Source organism: Schistocerca gregaria, unplaced genomic scaffold (assembly GCF_023897955.1).
Source record: "Schistocerca gregaria isolate iqSchGreg1 unplaced genomic scaffold, iqSchGreg1.2 ptg000804l, whole genome shotgun sequence".
Taxonomy (NCBI): Eukaryota; Metazoa; Arthropoda; class Insecta; order Orthoptera; family Acrididae; genus Schistocerca; species Schistocerca gregaria.
The window spans coordinates 35001-42500 of NW_026062172.1; the positions used below are offsets into that span (position 1 = coordinate 35001).

Here is a 7500-nt window from a genome sequence, read left to right on the forward strand (position 1 = left end):
CAAGGCCACATATAGATGATTTATGCGAATGTCCCTATACGTGCTGTAAGACTGGGCACACAACGTGAATCGCACGTCAGCCAGACACTCGAACATGCACCACTCTCGGCCTGCAACGGAGACACACAATACGTAAACATCTGGAATGCGACAATGTCGAGTGCATCCTCTCTGCGACATTGCACCGTCGACACTATGATAACCAGAGCAGTAGGTCCACCTATAAAAGCACAATACCCCACTCCTCCGACAACTACCATTGCTCAGATAAACCAACACACATCCTACACAGAGGGGCACCAAATATCACCCCCCGCCCTCGTGTTATACCACATGAAAAATTGCAGAAGTGAGAGACACAGACCCGCCAGCCTCTTGCTACAAGCATCGAACCGACGTGACGTATCTGACGGTGACTCAGGCATCCGCGTTACTGCCACCACTATCCACCCCCCCCCCCCTCTCTCTCTCTTCCCCCTTTCCCACAATACCAAATTTAACCAACTTTATTGCTTAACCTAACTGTGGCTGTACCAGATTATCGCTTAACCTAACTGTGGCTGTACCAGATTATCGCTTAACCTAACTGTGGCTGTACCAGATTATCGCTTAACCTAACTGTGGCTGTACCAGATTATCGCTTAACCTAACTGTGGCTGTACCAGATTATCGCTTAACCTAACTGTGGCTGTACCAGATTATCGCTTAACCTAACTGTGGCTGTACCAGATTATCGCTTAACCTAACTGTGGCTGTACCAGATTATCGCTTAACCTAACTGTGGCTGTACCAGATTATCGCTTAACCTAACTGTGGCTGTACCAGATCATCGCTTAACCTAACTGTGGCTGTACCAGATCATCGCTTAACCTAACTGTGGCTGTACCAGATTATCGCTTAACCTAACTCAATTTGTCCCTTAACCTAACTCAATTTGTCCCTTAACCTAACTCAAGTTGTCCCTTAACCTAACTCAAGTTGTCCCCTTAACCTAACTCAAGTTGTCCCTTAACCTAACTCAAGTTGTCCCTTAACCTAACTCAAGTTGTCCCTTAACCTAACTCAAGTTGTCCCTTAACCTAACTCAAGTTGTCCCTTAACCTAACTCAAGTTGTCCCTTAACCTAACTCAAGTTGTCCCTTAACCTAACTCAAGTTGTCCCTTAACCTAACTCAAGTTGTCCCTTAACCTAACTCAAGTTGTCCCTTAACCTAACTCAAGTTGTCCCTTAACCTAACTCAAGTTGTCCCTTAACCTAACTCAAGTTGTCCCTTAACCTAACTCAAGTTGTCCCTTAACCTAACTCAAGTTGTCCCTTAACCTAACTCAAGTTGTCCCTTAACCTAACTCAAGTTGTCCCTTAACCTAACCCACGTTGTCCCTTAACCTAACCCACGTTGTCCCTTAACCTAACCCACGTTGTCCCTTAACCTAACCCACGTTGTCCCTTAACCTAACCCACGTTGTCCCTTAACCTAACCCACGTTGTCCCTTAACCTAACCCACGTTGTCCCTTAACCTAACCCACGTTGTCCCTTAACCTAACCCACGTTGTCCCTTAACCTAACCCACGTTGTCCCTTAACCTAACCCCACGTTGTCCCTTAACCTAACCCACGTTGTCCCCTTAACCTAACCCACGTTGTCCCTTTGCCTAACATAGTTCACTGCTCGGAATCTCTGGTGTCGTTGTTATCCTCATGTAGATGTCTTGCGAGTGTTGCTTACTTTCCACATATTCCCGCTATCCACTGTCAATTGTACTGCAATAGGGACTATATCGGCCCCCCCCCCCCCTCTGTCCCCCTCTTTGTGTCTCTGTCCTCTCAAGCTGGTCGGTCTGGCGTGTGAGTGTTAAATGAGCCTCGCAGCTGTTCAGTTGCATTCAGATGTCGACGCCCTCAGTGTACGTCGTGGTATGGTCTGTGTCCATTGTCCGCTGATGTCGTACGCGTAACCCACACGCTGTACCGATCATCGGTAGTTACGTACAGAGTGAAGTAGTGTGATACGTGTGACTGTACGCTGGCTGTGCCCAACGGTGTCGAATCTCAATTTCCATATGTTGTGCTCGATGCTACTTGTCTCGTCTCCCAATAACAGCTAGGTTGCACTGTGGTACGCCGTAGAGGCGTGTGGGAGGAACGTACGAACGCATTGTATGTCACCCTGGGTCGCTGGGGGGTGGTGGTGCGGTGAGTCAGGTCAGGTCAGGTCAGGTCAGGTCAGCGTGAGCCGTCTGATGTAGTGACGCGTGTATTCCGACTTTGTCGTATTGCCTCACACAAAGTGCTACCCTGGTGGACCGCGTTCCATATCTGGGACATGCCGCAGATGCCGGTTGACAGTGGATCGCGGAAGGGACATCGCATACTTGCGCGGGCCACCTTCCACGTGTTCTCTTCTGCACATGTCGCAGTGTGTATGTGGTCTGATGTAGCGTGTCGTGACACATGACATCCTGGCATGCAAGAATTGTTGAATTCGCAAATGTAGGTGGACATCTACGTTTACTGCCCAAGATACGCAAATGAACTGGAAATCCGTTGTTGAGCGGTTGTTCACGCTGGAGGTGAATCTGTGATGGCGACGATCGGTACAGCTATTAACCGGTTGTTTCAGCGGTACCCGCCACATCCACACACGTGACTAGGCCCATGTGGGTATGAAGCGATACGCGGCGGTGGCTTGGTGGGACTGTTCCCGGCCGGTGAAGGGGGGCCGCCCGGCGTGTTGGCCGCGCGCTGCGTGGGCGCACGCGCAACAGCCGGCTGGTGGGGGGGCGCCGAGTGGCAGGAGCGCCAGCCGACGGGCCCGGGCAGGCGGCGCAGCTACGCTGCGGCGCACCCTGCACGCGGCGCCTGGCGGCCAAAGTTGGTTCAGCCGAGCCCGGTGCGAAGCGCGGTGGACATCTGCAGTGTGCTGGTCTGATTGAGGACTGTGTGCGTTGAGGATGCGCCGCCGCCTGGCACTCGGCGCCGCGACGCCGTCTGCTGCTCGGTCGCCCCAGCGGTTCTCGCAGGTGGTTTGTATCGCAGTTGTGCGGACGTGTTGGCGCGTGCGCTGTGCTGGGAGAGTTCGCTTCTGCACCCAAGTGGGGCTTTTGCCCTTGTGTGGCGCTGGCGTTGGAGCTGCCGGTCACCATAGGTGGCGCGTGTTGTCTCCCGCCGGCAATGCCACGACAGCACGCTCCCGGGCCTCTGTCGGCAGCGGCAAGCTCAGTTGGGAGCAAGGGTGTTCGCACTAAAACCGTCTACTCGCCTAACTCCGGGCGATTGCGCCTCTCTCGAAACCGACCAAGTACCTAGGACGGCGCTGCGCGCCGCCGGGACCTGAGAGGGTTTCGAGGTGTATCGTGCAGGGGAGCTCGGCCTCCTCCTGTTTGCAGAATAATTGAGCGGACGCTTGCGTGTTCGCGCGGGCCCCCGGGACACACTCCCGGGCGGCCGGCTGCTCAGCTCTAGTTGACGCAGCTCCCTGGTTGATCCTGCCAGTAGTCATATGCTTGTCTCAAAGATTAAGCCATGCATGTCTCAGTACAAGCCGCATTAAGGTGAAACCGCGAATGGCTCATTAAATCAGTTATGGTTCCTTAGATCGTACCCACGTTACTTGGATAACTGTGGTAATTCTAGAGCTAATACATGCAAACAGAGTCCCGACCAGAGATGGAAGGGACGCTTTTATTAGATCAAAACCAATCGGATTGGCTTGTCTGGTCCGTTTGCCTTGGTGACTCTGAATAACTTTGGGCTGATCGCACGGTCCTCGTACCGGCGACGCATCTTTCAAATGTCTGCCTTATCAACTGTCGATGGTAGGTTCTGCGCCTACCATGGTTGTAACGGGTAACGGGGAATCAGGGTTCGATTCCGGAGAGGGAGCCTGAGAAACGGCTACCACATCCAAGGAAGGCAGCAGGCGCGCAAATTACCCACTCCCGGCACGGGGAGGTAGTGACGAAAAATAACGATACGGGACTCATCCGAGGCCCCGTAATCGGAATGAGTACACTTTAAATCCTTTAACGAGTATCTATTGGAGGGCAAGTCTGGTGCCAGCAGCCGCGGTAATTCCAGCTCCAATAGCGTATATTAAAGTTGTTGCGGTTAAAAAGCTCGTAGTTGGATTTGTGTCCCACGCTGTTGGTTCACCGCCCGTCGGTGTTTAACTGGCATGTATCGTGGGACGTCCTGCCGGTGGGGCGAGCCGAAGGGGTGCTTTCGCGTCCCGAGGCGGACCCCGTTTAAATCCTACCAGGGTGCTCTTTGTTGAGTGTCTCGGTGGGCCGGCACGTTTACTTTGAACAAATTAGAGTGCTTAAAGCAGGCAAGCCCGCCTGAATACTGTGTGCATGGAATAATGGAATAGGACCTCGGTTCTATTTTGTTGGTTTTCGGAACCCGAGGTAATGATTAATAGGGACAGGCGGGGGCATTCGTATTGCGACGTTAGAGGTGAAATTCTTGGATCGTCGCAAGACGAACAGAAGCGAAAGCATTTGCCAAGTATGTTTTCATTAATCAAGAACGAAAGTTAGAGGTTCGAAGGCGATCAGATACCGCCCTAGTTCTAACCATAAACGATGCCAGCCAGCGATCCGCCGCAGTTCCTCCGATGACTCGGCGGGCAGCCTCCGGGAAACCAAAGCTTTTGGGTTCCGGGGGAAGTATGGTTGCAAAGCTGAAACTTAAAGGAATTGACGGAAGGGCACCACCAGGAGTGGAGCCTGCGGCTTAATTTGACTCAACACGGGAAACCTCACCAGGCCCGGACACCGGAAGGATTGACAGATTGATAGCTCTTTCTTGATTCGGTGGGTGGTGGTGCATGGCCGTTCTTAGTTGGTGGAGCGATTTGTCTGGTTAATTCCGATAACGAACGAGACTCTAGCCTGCTAACTAGTCGCGTGACATCCTTCGTGCTGTCAGCGATTACTTTTCTTCTTAGAGGGACAGGCGGCTTCTAGCCGCACGAGATTGAGCAATAACAGGTCTGTGATGCCCTTAGATGTTCTGGGCCGCACGCGCGCTACACTGAAGGAATCAGCGTGTCTTCCTAGGCCGAAAGGTCGGGGTAACCCGCTGAACCTCCTTCGTGCTAGGGATTGGGGCTTGCAATTGTTCCCCATGAACGAGGAATTCCCAGTAAGCGCGAGTCATAAGCTCGCGTTGATTACGTCCCTGCCCTTTGTACACACCGCCCGTCGCTACTACCGATTGAATGATTTAGTGAGGTCTTCGGACTGGTACGCGGCATCGACTCTGTCGTTGCCGATGCTACCGGAAAGATGACCAAACTTGATCATTTAGAGGAAGTAAAAGTCGTAACAAGGTTTCCGTAGGTGAACCTGCGGAAGGATCATTACCGACTAGACTGCATGTCTTTCGATGTGCGTGTCGTGTCGCGCAACACGCTACCTGTACGGCAGTGGCCGTGCGCCGCGTGCGGAACCACGCGTGCCTCTCAAAACTAGCGGAAGTGTTGTTGTTGTTGTGTGGTACGAGCGCTGAAGCTCTGGAGCGGCTGGCCTGCGGTACCTGGCGCCTGGCGCCGGTTTTGAATGACGTTCGCCCGAGTGCCTGTCCGCTCCGGTGTGGAGCCGTACGACGCCCATCGGCTGTGAGGCCGTTGGACACAAAAAAAATAGTGGAACAGGGGCCGTCAGACGCCTCAGTCCCGCAAATGCTACTGTCTTGAAAGAGACAGTGGGAGACTGAAAAGGAAAAGATCACCCAGGACGGTGGATCACTCGGCTCGTGGGTCGATGAAGAACGCAGCAAATTGCGCGTCGACATGTGAACTGCAGGACACATGAACATCGACGTTTCGAACGCACATTGCGGTCCATGGATTCCGTTCCCGGGCCACGTCTGGCTGAGGGTCGGCTACGTATACTGAAGCGCGCGGCGTTTGTCCCGCTTCGGAGACGTGGGAGTGTCGTGGTCGCCTGTGTGGCCGGCCGCGTCTCCTTAAACGTGCGATGCGCGCCCGTCGCCTGGCGGTTCGCATACCGGTACTTTCTCGGTAGCGTGCACAGCCGGCTGGCGGTGTGGCGTGCGACACCTCGTACAACGACCTCAGAGCAGGCGAGACTACCCGCTGAATTTAAGCATATTACTAAGCGGAGGAAAAGAAACTAACAAGGATTCCCCCAGTAGCGGCGAGCGAACAGGGAAGAGTCCAGCACCGAACCCCGCAGGCTGCCGCCTGTCGTGGCATGTGGTGTTTGGGAGGGTCCACTACCCCGACGCCTCGCGCCGAGCCCAAGTCCAACTTGAATGAGGCCACGGCCCGTAGAGGGTGCCAGGCCCGTAGCGGCCGGTGCGAGCGTCGGCGGGACCTCTCCTTCGAGTCGGGTTGCTTGAGAGTGCAGCTCCAAGTGGGTGGTAAACTCCATCTGAGACTAAATATGACCACGAGACCGATAGCGAACAAGTACCGTGAGGGAAAGTTGAAAAGAACTTTGAAGAGAGAGTTCAAAAGTACGTGAAACCGTTCTGGGGTAAACGTGAGAAGTCCGAAAGGTCGAACGGGTGAGATTCACGCCCATCCGGCCACTGGCCCCCGCCCTCGGCAGATGGGGCCGGCCGCCCGCGCGGAGCAATCCGCGGCGGGGTCGTGTCCGGTTGCCTTTCCACTCGCCGCGGGGTGGGGCCGTTCCGGTGTGCGGTGGGCCGCACTTCTCCCCTAGTAGGACGTCGCGACCCGCTGGGTGCCGGCCTACGGCCCGGGTGCGCAGCCTGTCCTTCCGCGGGCCTCGGTTCGCGTCTGTTGGGCAGAGCCCCGGTGTCCTGGCTGGCTGCTCGGCGGTATATCTGGAGGAGTCGATTCGCCCCTTTGGGCGCTCGGGCTCCCGGCAAGCGCGCGCGGTTCTTCCCGGATGACGGACCTACCTGGCCCGGCCCCGGACCCGCGCCGCTGTTGGCTCGGGATGCTCTCGGGCGGAATAATCGCTCCCGTCAGCGGCGCTTCAGCTTTGGACAATTTCACGACCCGTCTTGAAACACGGACCAAGGAGTCTAACATGTGCGCGAGTCATTGGGCTGTACGAAACCTAAAGGCGTAATGAAAGTGAAGGTCTCGCCTTGCGCGGGCCGAGGGAGGATGGGGCTTCCCCGCCCTTCACGGGGCGGCGGCCTCCGCACTCCCGGGGCGTCTCGTCCTCATTGCGAGGTGAGGCGCACCTAGAGCGTACACGTTGGGACCCGAAAGATGGTGAACTATGCCTGGCCAGGACGAAGTCAGGGGAAACCCTGATGGAGGTCCGTAGCGATTCTGACGTGCAAATCGATCGTCGGAGCTGGGTATAGGGGCGAAAGACTAATCGAACCATCTAGTAGCTGGTTCCCTCCGAAGTTTCCCTCAGGATAGCTGGTGCTCGTACGAGTCTCATCCGGTAAAGCGAATGATTAGAGGCCTTGGGGCCGAAACGACCTCAACCTATTCTCAAACTTTAAATGGGTGAGATCTCCGGCTTGCTTGATATGCTGAAGCCGCG

The 7500-nt window shown here is 55.0% G+C and overlaps 3 non-coding genes across 3 annotated transcripts in view; all 3 read left to right on the plus strand.

Annotated features, from left to right (window-relative positions):
* Positions 1 to 3473: 3473 nt before the first annotated feature.
* Positions 3474 to 5366, plus strand: LOC126322247 (small subunit ribosomal RNA). Its single transcript, XR_007558875.1, has one exon. It is a non-coding gene; the product is annotated as a small subunit ribosomal RNA (ribosomal RNA).
* Positions 5367 to 5731: 365 nt separating this feature from the next.
* LOC126322263 (5.8S ribosomal RNA) lies at positions 5732 to 5886 on the plus strand. The gene has a single exon (XR_007558890.1). It is a non-coding gene; the product is annotated as a 5.8S ribosomal RNA (ribosomal RNA).
* A 188-nt stretch (positions 5887 to 6074) lies between these two features.
* The window catches only part of LOC126322262 (large subunit ribosomal RNA), a 4222-nt gene continuing 2796 nt past the window's right edge, over positions 6075 to 7500 (plus strand). Inside the window, exon 1 of the ribosomal RNA XR_007558889.1 lies at positions 6075 to 7500. This exon is cut by the window's right edge and continues 2796 nt beyond it. This is a non-coding gene — a ribosomal RNA (large subunit ribosomal RNA).